Raw genomic sequence first — 17434 nt, 5'->3', positions numbered from 1 at the left:
TAAGCTACAGTGTCCAAGGTACTAAACATAATATATTCTATGGGGTGTCATTAGCAAGTCATTAGAATACCTTCCTACTAAATTTACAAGACATAAGCATTCAATATTTGAGTAAACAAAGAGAAAATAAAGCTATCTATTGGGTTTCACTAAAAAGTCCATTGGAAGACTTGACTATTGTTGTTAAAAGACATAGGCATTCATTTTATAGAGCCACAAACCACACTAGTAAAATAAAAACATGTTAACATGGGATTCGAACCAATGACAGTCTTAATTTGATAGTGCAAACCTAACGCCTTACTAACTGTGCTAACCAGATCGTGCATACCAGACACACAATTTATCAGAGATTTAAGTGAATAAGCTACAGTGTCCAAGGTACTAAACATAATATATTCTATGGGGTGTCGTAAGCAAGTCATTAGAATACTTTCCTACTAAATTTATAAGACATAAGCATTCAATATTTGAGTAAACAAAGAAAAAATAAAGCTATCTATTGGGTTTCACTAAAAAGTCCATTGTAAGACTTGACTATTGTTGTTAAAAGACAGGCATTCATATTATAGAGCCACAAACAACACTAGTAAAATAAAAACATGATAATATGGGATTTGACCAAATGACAGTCTTAATTTAATAGTGCAAACCCAACACCTTACTAACTGTGCTAACAAGACTATGCATACCAAACATACAATTTATAGGAGATTTAAGTGAATAAGCTAGTGTCCAAGGTACTAAACATTATATATTCTATGGAGTGTCATTAGCAAGTAATTAGAATTCTTTCCTACTAAATTTATAAGACATAAGCATTCAATATTTGAGTAAACAAAGAGAAAATAAAGCTATCTATTTGGTTTCACTAAAAAGTCCATTGGAAGACTTGACTATTGTTGTTAAAAGACATAGTAATTCATATTATAGAGCCACAAACCACACTAGTAAAATAAAAACATGAGAACATGGGATTCAAACCAATGACAGTCTTAATTTGATAGTGCAAACCCAACACCTTACTAACAGTGCTAAACAGACTGTGCATACCAGCCGTACAATTTAACAGAGATTTAAGTGAATAAACCACAGTGTCCAAGGTACTAAACATAATATATTCTATGGGGTGTCATAAGCAAGTCATTAGAATACTTTCCTACTAAATTTATAAGACATAAGCATTCAATATTTGAGTAAACAAAGAGAAAATAAAGCTATCTATTTGGTTTCACTAAAAAGTCCATTGGAAGACTTGACTATTGTTGTTAAAAGACAGGCAATCATATTATAGAGCCACAAACAACACTAGTAAAATAAAAACATGATAATATGGGATTTGAAGCAATGACAGTCTTAATTTGATAGTGCAAACCCAACACCTTACTAACTGTGCTAACCAGACTGTGCATACCAGACACACAATTTATCAGAGATTTAAGTGAATAAACCACAGTGTCCAAGGTACTAAACATAATATATTCTATGGGGTGTCATAAGCAAGTCATTAGAATACTTTCCTACTAAATTTATAAGACATAAGCATTCAATATTTGAGTAAACAAAGAGAAAATAAAGCTATCTATTGGGTTTCACTAAAAAGTCTATTGGAAGACTTGACTATTGTTGTTAAAAGACAAAGCCATTCATATTATAGAGCCACAAACCACACTAGTAAAATAAAAACATGATAACAAGGGATTCTAACCAATGACAGTCTTAATTTGATAGTGCAAACCCTACACTAACTGTGCCTACAAGACTGTGCATACCAGACACACAATTTATCAGAGATTTAAGTGAATAAGCTACAGTGTCCAAGGTACTAAACATAATTTATTCTATGTGGTGTCATAAGCAAGTCATTAGAATACTTACCTACTAAATTTATAAGACATAAGCATTCAATATTTGAGTAAACAAAGAGAAAATAAAGCTATCTATTGGGTTTCACTAAAAAGTCTATTGGAAGACTTGACTATTGTTGTTAAAAGACAAAGGCATTCATATTATAGAGCCACAAACCACACTAGTAAAATAAAAACATGATAACAAGGGATTCTAACCAATGACAGTCATAATTTGATAGTGCAACCCTACACCTTACTAACTGTGCCTACAAGACTGTGCATACCAGACATACAATTTATAGGAGATTTAAGTGAATAAGCTTCAGTGTCCAAGGTACTAAACATAATATATTCTATGGGGTGTCATAAGCAAGTCATTAGAATACTTACCTACTAAATTTATAAGACATAAGCATTCAATATTTGAGTAAACAAAGAGAAAATAAAGCTATCTATTAGGTTTCACTAAAAAGTCCATTGGAAGACTTGACTATTGTTGTTAAAAGACATAGGCATTCATATTATAGAGCCACAAACCACACTAGTAAAATAAAAACATGATAATATGAGATTCGAAACAATGACAGTCTTAATTTGATAGTACAAACCCAACAACTTACTAACTGTGCTAACCAGACTGCGCATACCAGACACACAATTTATCAGAGATTTAAGTGAATAAGCTACAGTGTCGAAGGTACTAAACATAATATATTCTATGGGGTGTCCTAAGCAAGTCATTAGAATACTTTCCTACTAAATTTATAAGACATAAGCATTCAATATTTGAGTAAACAAATAGAAAATAAAGCTATCTATTGGGTTTCACTAAAAAGTCCATTGGAAGACTTGACTATTGTTGTTAAAAGACATAGGCATTCATATTATAGAGCCACAAACCACACTAGTAAAATAAAAACATGATAATATGGGATTCGAACCAATGACAGTTTTAATTTGATAGTGCAACCCCAACACCTTACTAACTGTGCTAACCAGACTGTGCATACCAGACACACAATTTATCAGAGATTTAAGTGAATAAGCTACAGTGTCCAAGGTACTAAACATAATATATTCTATGGGGTGTCATAAGCAAGTCATTAGAATACTTTCCTACTAAATTTATAAGACATAAGCATTCAATATTTGAGTAAACAAATAGAAAATAAAGCTATCTATTGAGTTTCACTAAAAAGCCATTGGAAGACTTGACTATTGTTGTTAAAAGACATAGGCATTCATTTTATAGAGCCACAAACCACACTAGTAAAATAAAAACATGATAACATGGGATTCAAACCAATGACAGTCTTAATTTGATAGAGCAAACCCAACACCTTACTAACTGTGCTAACCAGACTGTGCATACCAGACACACTATTTATCAGAGATTTAAGTGAATAAGCTACAGTGTCCAAGGTACTAAACATAATATATTCTATGGGGTGTCATAAGCAAGTCATTAGAATACTTTCCTACTAAATTTATAAGACATAAGCATTCAATATTTGAGTAAACAAAGAGAAAATAAAGCTATCTATTGGGTTTCACTAAAAAGTCCATTGGAAGACTTGACTATTGTTGTTAAAAGACATAGGCATTCATATTATAGAGTCACAAACCACACTAGTAAAATAAAAACATGATAATATGGGATTCGAACCAATGACAGTCTTAATTTGATAGTGCAAACCCAACACCTTACTAACTGTGCTAACCAGACTGTGCATACCAGACACACAATTTATCAGAGATTTAAGTGAATAAGCTACAGTGTCCAAGGTACTAAACATAATATTTTTTATGGGGTGTCATAAGCAAGTCATTAGAATACTTTCCTACTAAATTTATAAGACATAAGCATTCAATATTTCAGTAAACAAAGAGAATATAAAGCTATCTATTGGGTTTCACTAAAAAGTCCATTGGAAGACTTGACTATTGTTGTTAAAAGACTTAGGCATTCATATTATAGAGACACAAACCACACTAGTAAAATAAAAACATGATAATATGGGATTCGAACTGATGACAGTCTTAATTTGATAGTGCAAACCCAACACCTTAGTAACTGTGCTAACCAGACTGTACATACCAGGCATGCAATTTATCAGAGATTAAGTGAATAAGCTACAGTGTCCAAGGTACTAAACATAATATATTCTATGGGGTGTCATAAGCAAGTCATTAGAATACTTTCCTACTAAATTTACAAGACATAAGCATTCAATATTTGAGTAAACAAAGAGAAAATAAAGCTATCTATTTGGTTTCACTAAAAAGTCCATTGGAAGACTTGACTATTGTTGTTAAAAGACAGGCAATCATACTATAGAGCCACAAACAACACTAGTAAAATAAAAACATGATAATATGGGATTTGAACCAACGACATTCTTAATTTGATAGTGCAAACCCAACACCTTACTAACTGTGCTAACCAGACTGTGCATACCAGACACACAATTTATCAGAGATTTAAGTGAATAAGCTACAGTGTCCAAGGTACTAAACATAATATATTTTATGGGGTGTCATAAGCAAGTCATTAGAATACTTTCCTACTAAATTTATAAGACATAAGCATTCAATATTTCAGTAAACAAAGAGAAAATAAAGCTATCTATTGGGTTTCACTAAAAAGTCCATTGTAAGACTTGACTATTGTTGTTAAAAGACAGGCATTCATATTATAGAGCCACAAACAACACTAGTAAAATAAAAACATGATAATATGGGATTTGACCAAATGACAGTCTTAATTTAATAGTGCAAACCCAACACCTTACTAACTGTGCTAACAAGACTATGCATACCAAACATACAATTTATAGGAGATTTAAGTGAATAAGCTAGTGTCCAAGGTACTAAACATTATATATTCTATGGAGTGTCATTAGCAAGTCATTAGAATTCTTTCCTACTAAATTTATAAGACATAAGCATTCAATATTTGAGTAAACAAAGAGAAAATAAAGCTATCTATTTGGTTTCACTAAAAAGTCCATTGGAAGACTTGACTATTGTTGTTAAAAGACATAGTAATTCATATTATAGAGCCACAAACCACACTAGTAAAATAAAAACATGAGAACATGGGATTCAAACCAATGACAGTCTTAATTTGATAGTGCAAACCCAACACCTTACTAACAGTGCTAAACAGACTGTGCATACCAGCTGTACAATTTATCAGAGATTTAAGTGAATAAACCACAGTGTCCAAGGTACTAAACATAATATATTCTATGGGGTGTCATAAGCAAGTCATTAGAATACTTTCCTACTAAATTTATAAGACATAAGCATTCAATATTTGAGTAAACAAAGAGAAAATAAAGCTATCTATTTGGTTTCACTAAAAAGTCCATTGGAAGACTTGACTATTGTTGTTAAAAGACAGGCAATCATATTATAGAGCCACAAACAACACTAGTAAAATAAAAACATGATAATATGGGATTTGAACCAATGACAGTCTTAATTTGATAGTGCAAACCCAACACCTTACTAACTGTGCTAACCAGACTGTGCATACCAGACACACAATTTATCAGAGATTTAAGTGAATAAACCACAGTGTCCAAGGTACTAAACATAATATATTCTATGGGGTGTCATAAGCAAGTCATTAGAATACTTTCCTACTAAATTTATAAGACATAAGCATTCAATATTTGAGTAAACAAAGAGAAAATAAAGCTATCTATTGGGTTTCACTAAAAAGTCTATTGGAAGACTTGACTATTGTTGTTAAAAGACAAAGCCATTCATATTATAGAGCCACAAACCACACTAGTAAAATAAAAACATGATAACAAGGGATTCTAACCAATGACAGTCTTAATTTGATAGTGCAAACCCTACACTAACTGTGCCTACAAGACTGTGCATACCAGACACACAATTTATCAGAGATTTAAGTGAATAAGCTACAGTGTCCAAGGTACTAAACATAATTTATTCTATGTGGTGTCATAAGCAAGTCATTAGAATACTTACCTACTACATTTATAAGACATAAGCATTCAATATTTGAGTAAACAAAGAGAAAATAAAGCTATCTATTGGGTTTCACTAAAAAGTCTATTGGAAGACTTGACTATTGTTGTTAAAAGACAAAGGCATTCATATTATAGAGCCACAAACCACACTAGTAAAATAAAAACATGATAACAAGGGATTCTAACCAATGACAGTCATAATTTGATAGTGCAACCCTACACCTTACTAACTGTGCCTACAAGACTGTGCATACCAGACATACAATTTATAGGAGATTTAAGTGAATAAGCTTCAGTGTCCAAGGTACTAAACATAATATATTCTATTGGGTGTCATAAGCAAGTCATTAGAATACTTACCTACTAAATTTATAAGACATAAGCATTCAATATTTGAGTAAACAAAGAGAAAATAAAGCTATCTATTAGGTTTCACTAAAAAGTCCATTGGAAGACTTGACTATTGTTGTTAAAAGACATAGGCATTCATATTATAGAGCCACAAACCACACTAGTAAAATAAAAACATGATAATATGAGATTCGAAACAATGACAGTCTTAATTTGATAGTACAAACCCAACAACTTACTAACTGTGCTAACCAGACTGCGCACACCAGACACACAATTTATCAGAGATTTAAGTGAATAAGCTACAGTGTCGAAGGTACTAAACATAATATATTCTATGGGGTGTCCTAAGCAAGTCATTAGAATACTTTCCTACTAAATTTATAAGACATAAGCATTCAATATTTGAGTAAACAAATAGAAAATAAAGCTATCTATTGGGTTTCACTAAAAAGTCCATTGGAAGACTTGACTATTGTTGTTAAAAGACATAGGCATTCATATTATAGAGCCACAAACCACACTAGTAAAATAAAAACATGATAATATGGGATTCGAACCAATGACAGTTTTAATTTGATAGAGCAAACCCAACGCCTTACTAACTGTGCTAACCAGACTGTGCATACCAGACACACTATTTATCAGAGATTTAAGTGAATAAGCTACAGTGTCCAAGGTACTAAATATAATATATTCTATGGGGTGTCATAAGCAAGTCATTAGAATACTTTCCTACTAAATTTATAAGACATAAGCATTCAATATTTGAGTAAACAAAGAGAAAATAAAGCTATCTATTGGGTTTCACTAAAATGTCCATTGGAAGACTTGACTATTGTTGTTAAAAGACATAGGCATTCATATTATAGAGCCACAAACCACACTAGTAAAATAAAAACATGATAATATGGGATTCGAACCAATGACAGTCTTAATTTGATAGTGCAAACCCAACACCTTACTAACTGTGCTAACCAGACTGTGCATACCGGACACACAATTTATCAGAGATTTAAGTGAATAAGCTACAGTGTCCAAGGTACTAAACATAATATTTTTTATGGGGTGTCATAAGCAAGTCATTAGAATACTTTCCTACTAAATTTATAAGACATAAGCATTCAATATTTCAGTAAACAAAGAGAAAATAAAGCTATCTATTGGGTTTCACTAAAAAGTCCATTGGAAGACTTGACTATTGTTGTTAAAAGACTTAGGCATTCATATTATAGAGCCACAAACCACACTAGTAAAATAAAAACATGATAATATGGAATTCGAACTGATCACAGTCTTAATTTGATAGTGCAAACTCAACACCTTAGTAACTGTGCTAACCAGACTGTGCATACCAGGCATGCAATTTATCAGAGATTAAGTGAATAAGCTACAGTGTCCAAGGTACTAAACATAATATATTCTATGGGGTGTCATAAGCAAGTCATTAGAATACTTTCCTACTAAATTTATAAGACATAAGCATTCAATATTTGAGTAAACAAAGAGAAAATAAAGCTATCTATTTGGTTTCACTAAAAAGTCCATTGGAAGACTTGACTATTGTTGTTAAAAGACAGGCAATCATATTATAGAGCCACAAACAACACTAGTAAAATAAAAACATGATAATATGGGATTTGAACCAATGGCATTCTTAATTTGATAGTGCAAACCCAACACCTTACTAACTGTGCTAACCAGACTGTGCATACCAGACACACAATTTATCAGAGATTTAAGTGAATAAGCTACAGTGTCCAAGGTACTAAACATAATATATTCTATGGGGTGTCATAAGCAAGTCATTAGAATACTTACCTACTAAATTTATAAGACATAAGCATTCAATATTTGAGTAAACAAAGAGAAAATAAAGCTATCTATTGGGTTTCACTAAAAAGTCCATTGGAAGACTTGACTATTGTTGTTAAAAGACATAGGCATTCATATTATAGAGCCACAAACCACACTAGTAAAATAAAAACATGGTAATATGGGATTCGAACCAATGACAGTCTTAATTTGATAGTGCAAATCCAACACCTTACTAACTGTGCTAACCAGACTGTGCATACCAGACACACAATTTATCAGAGATTTAAGTGAATAAGCTACAGTGTCCAAGGTACTAAACATAATATATTTTATGGGGTGTCATAAGCAAGTCATTAGAATACTTTCCTACTAAATTTATAAGACATAAGCATTCAATATTTCAGTAAACAAAGAGAAAATAAAGCTATCTATTGGGTTTCACTAAAAAGTCCATTGGAAGACTTGACTATTGTTGTTAAAAGACATAGGCATTCATATTATAGAGCCACAAACCACACTAGTAAAATAAAAACATGATAACATGGGATTTGAACCAATGACAGTCTTAATTTGATAGTGCAAACCCAACACCTTACTAGCTGTGCCTACAAGACTGTGCATACCAGACACACAATTTATCAGAGATTTAAGTGAATAAGCTTCAGTGTCCAAGGTACTAAACATAATATATTCTATGGGGTGTCATAAGCAAGTCATTAGAATACTTTCCTACTAAATTTATAAGACATAAGCATTCAATATTTGAGTAAACAAATAGAAAATAAAGCTATCTATTGGGTTTCACTAAAAAGTCCATTGGAAGACTTGATTATTGTTGTTAAAAGACATAGGCATTCATATTATAGAGCCACAAACCACACTAGTAAAATAAAAACATGATAACATGGGATTTGAACCAATGACAGTCTTAATTTGATAGTGCAAACCCAACACCTTACTAACTGTGCTAACCAGACTGAGCATACCAGACACACAATTTATCAGAGATTTAAGTGAATAAGCTACAGTGTCCAAGGTACTAAACATAATATATTCTATGGGGTGTCATAAGCAAGTCATTAGACTTCTTTCCTACTAAATTTATAAGACATAAGCATTCAATATTTTAGTAAACAAAGAGAAAATAAAGCTATCTATTTGGTTTCACTAAAAAGTCCATTGGAAGACTTGACTATTGTTGTTAAAAGACATAGGCATTCATATTATAGAGCCACAAACAACACTAGTAAAATAAAAACATGATAACAAGGGATTCTAACCAATGACAGTCTTAATTTGATAGTGCAAACCCTACACCTTACTAACTGTGCCTACAAGACTGTGCATACCAGACACACAATTTATCAGAGATTTAAGTGAATAAGCTACATTGTCCAAGGTACTAAACATAATTTATTCTATGGGGTGTCATAAGCAAGTCATTAGAATACTTACCTACTAAATTTATAAGACATAAGCTTTCAATATTTGAGTAAACAAAGAGAAAATAAAGCTATCTATTAGGTTTCATTAAAAAGTCCATTGGAAGACTTGACTATTGTTGTTAAAAGACATAGGCATTCATATTATAGAGCCACAAACACCACTAGTAAAATAAAAACATGATAATATGAGATTCGAACCAATGACAGTCTTAATTTGATAGTACAAACCCAACAACTTACTAACTGTGCTAACCAGACTGCGCATACCAGACACACAATTTATCAGAGATTTAAGTGAATAAGCTACAGTGTCGAAGGTACTAAACATAATATATTCTATGGGGTGTCCTAAGCAAGTCATTAGAATACTTTCCTACTAAATTTATAAGACATAAGCATTCAATATTTGAGTAAACAAATAGAAAATAAAGCTATCTATTGAGTTTCACTAAAAAGCCATTGGAAGACTTGACTATTGTTGTTAAAAGACATAGGCATTCATTTTATAGAGCCACAAACCACACTAGTAAAATAAAAACATGGTAACATGGGATTCAAACCAATGACAGTATTAATTTGAATAGAGCAAACCTAACACCTTACTAACTGTGCTAACCAGACTGTGCATACCAGACACACTATTTATCAGAGATTTAAGTGAATAAGCTACAGTGTCCAAGGTACTAAACATAATATATTCTATGGGGTGTCATAAGCAAGTCATTAGAATACTTTCCTACTAAATTTATAAGACATAAGCATTCAATATTTGAGTAAACAAAGAGAAAATAAAGCTATCTATTGGGTTTCACTAAAAAGTCCATTGGAAGACTTGACTATTGTTGTTAAAAGACATAGGCATTCATATTATAGAGCCACAAACCACACTAGTAAAATAAAACATGATAATATGGGATTCGAACCAATGACAGTCTTAATTTGATAGTGCAAACCCAACACCTTAGTAACTGTGCTAACCAGACTGTGCATACCAGGCATGCAATTTATCAGAGATTAAGTGAATAAGCTACAGTGTCCAAGGTACTAAACATAATATATTCTATGGGGTGTCATAAGCAAGTCATTAGAATACTTTCCTACTAAATTTATAAGACATAAGCATTCAATATTTGAGTAAACAAAGAGAAAATAAAGCTATCTATTTGGTTTCACTAAAAAGTCCATTGGAAGACTTGACTATTGTTGTTAAAAGACAGGCAATCATATTATAGAGCCACAAACAACACTTGTAAAATGAAAACATGATAATATGGGACATGAACCAATGACAGTCTTAATTTGATAGTGCAAACCCAACACCTTACTAACTGTGCTAACCAGACTGTGCATACCAGACACACAATTTATCAGAGATTTAAGTGAATAAGCTACAGTGTCCAAGGTACTAAACATAATATATTCTATGGGGTGTCATAAGCAAGTCATTAGAATACTTTCCTACTAAATTTACAAGACATAAGCATTCAATATTTGAGTAAACAAAGAGAAAATAAAGCTATCTATTGGGTTTCACTAAAAAGTCCATTGGAAGACTTGACTATTGTTGTTAAAAGACATAGGCATTCATTTTATAGAGCCACAAACCACACTAGTAAAATAAAAACATGATAACATGGGATTCGAACCAATGACAGTCTTAATTTGATAGTGCAAACCTAACGCCTTACTAACTGTGCTAACCAGACTGCGCATACCAGACACACAATTTATCAGAGATTTAAGTGAATAAGCTACAGTGTCGAAGGTACTAAACATAATATATTCTATGGGGTGTCCTAAGCAAGTCATTAGAATACTTTCCTACTAAATTTATAAGACATAAGCATTCAATATTTGAGTAAACAAATAGAAAATAAAGCTATCTATTGGGTTTCACTAAAAAGTCCATTGGAAGACTTGACTATTGTTGTTAAAAGACATAGGCATTCATATTATAGAGCCACAAACCACACTAGTAAAATAAAAACATGATAATATGGGATTCGAACCAATGACAGTTTTAATTTGATAGTGCAAACCCAACACCTTACTAACTGTGCTAACCAGACTGTGCATACCAGACACACAATTTATCAGAGATTTAAGTGAATTATCTACAGTGTCCAAGGTACTAAACATAATATATTCTATGGGGTGTCATAAGCAAGTCATTAGAATACTTTCCTACTAAATTTATAAGACATAAGCATTCAATATTTGAGTAAACAAATAGAAAATAAAGCTATCTATTGAGTTTCACTAAAAAGCCATTGGAAGACTTGACTATTGTTGTTAAAAGACATAGGCATTCATTTTATAGAGCCACAAACCACACTAGTAAAATAAAAACATGATAACATGGGATTCAAACCAATGACAGTATTAATTTGAATAGAGCAAACCTAACGCCTTACTAACTGTGCTAACCAGACTGTGCATACCAGACACCCTATTTATCAGAAATTTAAGTGAATAAGCTACAGTGTCCAAGGTACTAAACATAATATATTCTATGGGGTGTCATAAGCAAGTCATTAGAATACTTTCCTACTAAATTTATAAGACATAAGCATTCAATATTTGAGTAAACAAAGAGAAAATAAAGCTATCTATTGGGTTTCACTAAAAAGTCCATTGGAAGACTTGACTATTGTTGTTAAAAGACATAGGCATTCATATTATAGAGCCACAAACCACACTAGTAAAATAAAACATGATAATATGGGATTCGAACCAATGACAGTCTTAATTTGATAGTGCAAACCCAACACCTTACTAACTGTGCTAACCAGACTGTGCATGCCAGACACACAATTTATCAGAGATTTAAGTGAATAAGCTACAGTGTCCAAGGTACTAAACATAATATATTCTATGGGGTGTCATAAGCAAGTCATTAGAATACTTTCCTACTAAATTTATAAGACATAAGCATTCAATATTTGAGTAAACAAAGAGAAAATAAAGCTATCTATTTGGTTTCACTAAAAAGTCCATTGGAAGACTTGACTATTGTTGTTAAAAGACTTAGGCATTCATATTATAGAGCCACAAACCACACTAGTAAAATAAAAACATGATAATATGGGATTCGAACCGATGACAGTCTTAATTTGATAGTGCAAACCCAACACCTTAGTAACTGTGCTAACCAGACTGTGCATACCAGGCATGCAATTTATCAGAGATTAAGTGAATAAGCTACAGTGTCCAAGGTACTAAACATAATATATTCTATGGGGTGTCATAAGCAAGTCATTAGAATACTTTCCTACTAAATTTATAAGACATAAGCATTCAATATTTGAGTAAACAAAGAGAAAATAAAGCTATCTATTAGGTTTCACTAAAAAGTCCATTGGAAGACTTGACTATTGTTGTTAAAAGACAGGCAATCATATTATAGAGCCACAAACAACACTTGTAAAATAAAAACATGATAATATGGGATTTGAACCAATGACAGTCTTAATTTGATAGTGCAAACCCAACACCTTACTAACTGTGCTAACCAGACTGTGCATACCAGACACACAATTTATCAGAGATTTAAGTGAATAAGCTACAGTGTCCAAGGTACTAAACATAATATATTCTATGGGGTGTCATTAGCAAGTCATTAGAATACCTTCCTACTAAATTTACAAGACATAAGCATTCAATATTTGAGTAAACAAAGAGAAAATAAAGCTATCTATTGGGTTTCACTAAAAAGTCCATTGGAAGACTTGACTATTGTTGTTAAAAGACATAGGCATTCATTTTATAGAGCCACAAACCACACTAGTAAAATAAAAACATGATAACATGGGATTCGAACCAATGACAGTCTTAATTTGATAGTGCAAACCTAATGCCTTACTAACTGTGCTAACCAGACCGTGCATACCAGACACACAATTTATCAGAGATTTAAGTGAATAAGCTACAGTGTCCAAGGTACTAAACATAATATATTCTATGGGGTGTCGTAAGCAAGTCATTAGAATACTTTCCTACTAAATTTATAAGACATAAGCATTCAATATTTGAGTAAACAAAGAAAAAATAAAGCTATCTATTGGGTTTCACTAAAAAGTCCATTGTAAGACTTGACTATTGTTGTTAAAAGACAGGCATTCATATTATAGAGCCACAAACAACACTAGTAAAATAAAAACATGATAATATGGGATTTGACCAAATGACAGTCTTAATTTAATAGTGCAAACCCAACACCTTACTAACTGTGCTAACAAGACTATGCATACCAAACATACAATTTATAGGAGATTTAAGTGAATAAGCTAGTGTCCAAGGTACTAAACATTATATATTCTATGGAGTGTCATTAGCAAGTAATTAGAATTCTTTCCTACTAAATTTATAAGACATAAGCATTCAATATTTGAGTAAACAAAGAGAAAATAAAGCTATCTATTTGGTTTCACTAAAAAGTCCATTGGAAGACTTGACTATTGTTGTTAAAAGACATAGTAATTCATATTATAGAGCCACAAACCACACTAGTAAAATAAAAACATGAGAACATGGGATTCAAACCAATGACAGTCTTAATTTGATAGTGCAAACCCAACACCTTACTAACAGTGCTAAACAGACTGTGCATACCAGCCGTACAATTTAACAGAGATTTAAGTGAATAAACCACAGTGTCCAAGGTACTAAACATAATATATTCTATGGGGTGTCATAAGCAAGTCATTAGAATACTTTCCTACTAAATTTATAAGACATAAGCATTCAATATTTGAGTAAACAAAGAGAAAATAAAGCTATCTATTTGGTTTCACTAAAAAGTCCATTGGAAGACTTGACTATTGTTGTTAAAAGACAGGCAATCATATTATAGAGCCACAAACAACACTAGTAAAATAAAAACATGATAATATGGGATTTGAACCAATGACAGTCTTAATTTGATAGTGCAAACCCAACACCTTACTAACTGTGCTAACCAGACTGTGCATACCAGACACACAATTTATCAGAGATTTAAGTGAATAAACCACAGTGTCCAAGGTACTAAACATAATATATTCTATGGGGTGTCATAAGCAAGTCATTAGAATACTTTCCTACTAAATTTATAAGACATAAGCATTCAATATTTGAGTAAACAAAGAGAAAATAAAGCTATCTATTGGGTTTCACTAAAAAGTCTATTGGAAGACTTGACTATTGTTGTTAAAAGACAAAGCCATTCATATTATAGAGCCACAAACCACACTAGTAAAATAAAAACATGATAACAAGGGATTCTAACCAATGACAGTCTTAATTTGACAGTGCAAACCCTACACTAACTGTGCCTACAAGACTGTGCATACCAGACACACAATTTATCAGAGATTTAAGTGAATAAGCTACAGTGTCCAAGGTACTAAACATAATTTATTCTATGTGGTGTCATAAGCAAGTCATTAGAATACTTACCTACTAAATTTATAAGACATAAGCATTCAATATTTGAGTAAACAAAGAGAAAATAAAGCTATCTATTGGGTTTCACTAAAAAGTCTATTGGAAGACTTGACTATTGTTGTTAAAAGACAAAGGCATTCATATTATAGAGCCACAAACCACACTAGTAAAATAAAAACATGATAACAAGGGATTCTAACCAATGACAGTCATAATTTGATAGTGCAACCCTACACCTTACTAACTGTGCCTACAAGACTGTGCATACCAGACATACAATTTATAGGAGATTTAAGTGAATAAGCTTCAGTGTCCAAGGTACTAAACATAATATATTCTATGGGGTGTCATAAGCAAGTCATTAGAATACTTACCTACTAAATTTATAAGACATAAGCATTCAATATTTGAGTAAACAAAGAGAAAATAAAGCTATCTATTAGGTTTCACTAAAAAGTCCATTGGAAGACTTGACTATTGCTGTTAAAAGACATAGGCATTCATATTATAGAGCCACAAACCACACTAGTAAAATAAAAACATGATAATATGAGATTCGAAACAATGACAGTCTTAATTTGATAGTACAAACCCAACAACTTACTAACTGTGCTAACCAGACTGCGCATACCAGACACACAATTTATCAGAGATTTAAGTGAATAAGCTACAGTGTCGAAGGTACTAAACATAATATATTCTATGGGGTGTCCTAAGCAAGTCATTAGAATACTTTCCTACTAAATTTATAAGACATAAGCATTCAATATTTGAGTAAACAAATAGAAAATAAAGCTATCTATTGGGTTTCACTAAAAAGTCCATTGGAAGACTTGACTATTGTTGTTAAAAGACATAGGCATTCATATTATAGAGCCACAAACCACACTAGTAAAATAAAAACATGATAATATGGGATTCGAACCAATGACAGTTTTAATTTGATAGTGCAACCCCAACACCTTACTAACTGTGCTAACCAGACTGTGCATACCAGACACACAATTTATCAGAGATTTAAGTGAATAAGCTACAGTGTCCAAGGTACTAAACATAATATATTCTATGGGGTGTCATAAGCAAGTCATTAGAATACTTTCCTACTAAATTTATAAGACATAAGCATTCAATATTTGAGTAAACAAATAGAAAATAAAGCTATCTATTGAGTTTCACTAAAAAGCCATTGGAAGACTTGACTATTGTTGTTAAAAGACATAGGCATTCATTTTATAGAGCCACAAACCACACTAGTAAAATAAAAACATGATAACATGGGATTCAAACCAATGACAGTCTTAATTTGATAGAGCAAACCCAACGCCTTACTAACTGTGCTAACCAGACTGTGCATACCAGACACACTATTTATCAGAGATTTAAGTGAATAAGCTACAGTGTCCAAGGTACTAAACATAATATATTCTATGGGGTGTCATAAGCAAGTCATTAGAATACTTTCCTACTAAATTTATAAGACATAAGCATTCAATATTTGAGTAAACAAAGAGAAAATAAAGCTATCTATTGGGTTTCACTAAAAAGTCCATTGGAAGACTTGACTATTGTTGTTAAAAGACATAGGCATTCATATTATAGAGTCACAAACCACACTAGTAAAATAAAAACATGATAATATGGGATTCGAACCAATGACAGTCTTAATTTGATAGTGCAAACCCAACACCTTACTAACTGTGCTAACCAGACTGTGCATACCAGACACACAATTTATCAGAGATTTAAGTGAATAAGCTACAGTCTCCAAGGTACTAAACATAATATTTTTTATGGGGTGTCATAAGCAAGTCATTAGAATACTTTCCTACTAAATTTATAAGACATAAGCATTCAATATTTCAGTAAACAAAGAGAATATAAAGCTATCTATTGGGTTTCACTAAAAAGTCCATTGGAAGACTTGACTATTGTTGTTAAAAGACTTAGGCATTCATATTATAGAGACACAAACCACACTAGTAAAATAAAAACATGATAATATGGGATTCGAACTGATGACAGTCTTAATTTGATAGTGCAAACCCAACACCTTAGTAACTGTGCTAACCAGACTGTACATACCAGGCATGCAATTTATCAGAGATTAAGTGAATAAGCTACAGTGTCCAAGGTACTAAACATAATATATTCTATGGGGTGTCATAAGCAAGTCATTAGAATACTTTCCTACTAAATTTACAAGACATAAGCATTCAATATTTGAGTAAACAAAGAGAAAATAAAGCTATCTATTTGGTTTCACTAAAAAGTCCATTGGAAGACTTGACTATTGTTGTTAAAAGACAGGCAATCATATTATAGAGCCACAAACAACACTAGTAAAATAAAAACATGATAATATGGGATTTGAACCAATGACATTCTTAATTTGATAGTGCAAACCCAACACCTTACTAACTGTGCTAACCAGACTGTGCATACCAGACACACAATTTATCAGAGATTTAAGTGAATAAGCTACAGTGTCCAAGGTACTAAACATAATATATTCTATGGGGTGTCATAAGCAAGTCATTAG

The sequence above is a fragment of the Pseudophryne corroboree genome, chromosome 8 (genome assembly GCF_028390025.1).
Source record: "Pseudophryne corroboree isolate aPseCor3 chromosome 8, aPseCor3.hap2, whole genome shotgun sequence".
Classification (NCBI taxonomy): Eukaryota; Metazoa; Chordata; class Amphibia; order Anura; family Myobatrachidae; genus Pseudophryne; species Pseudophryne corroboree.
This window is presented reverse-complemented; position numbering follows the sequence as displayed.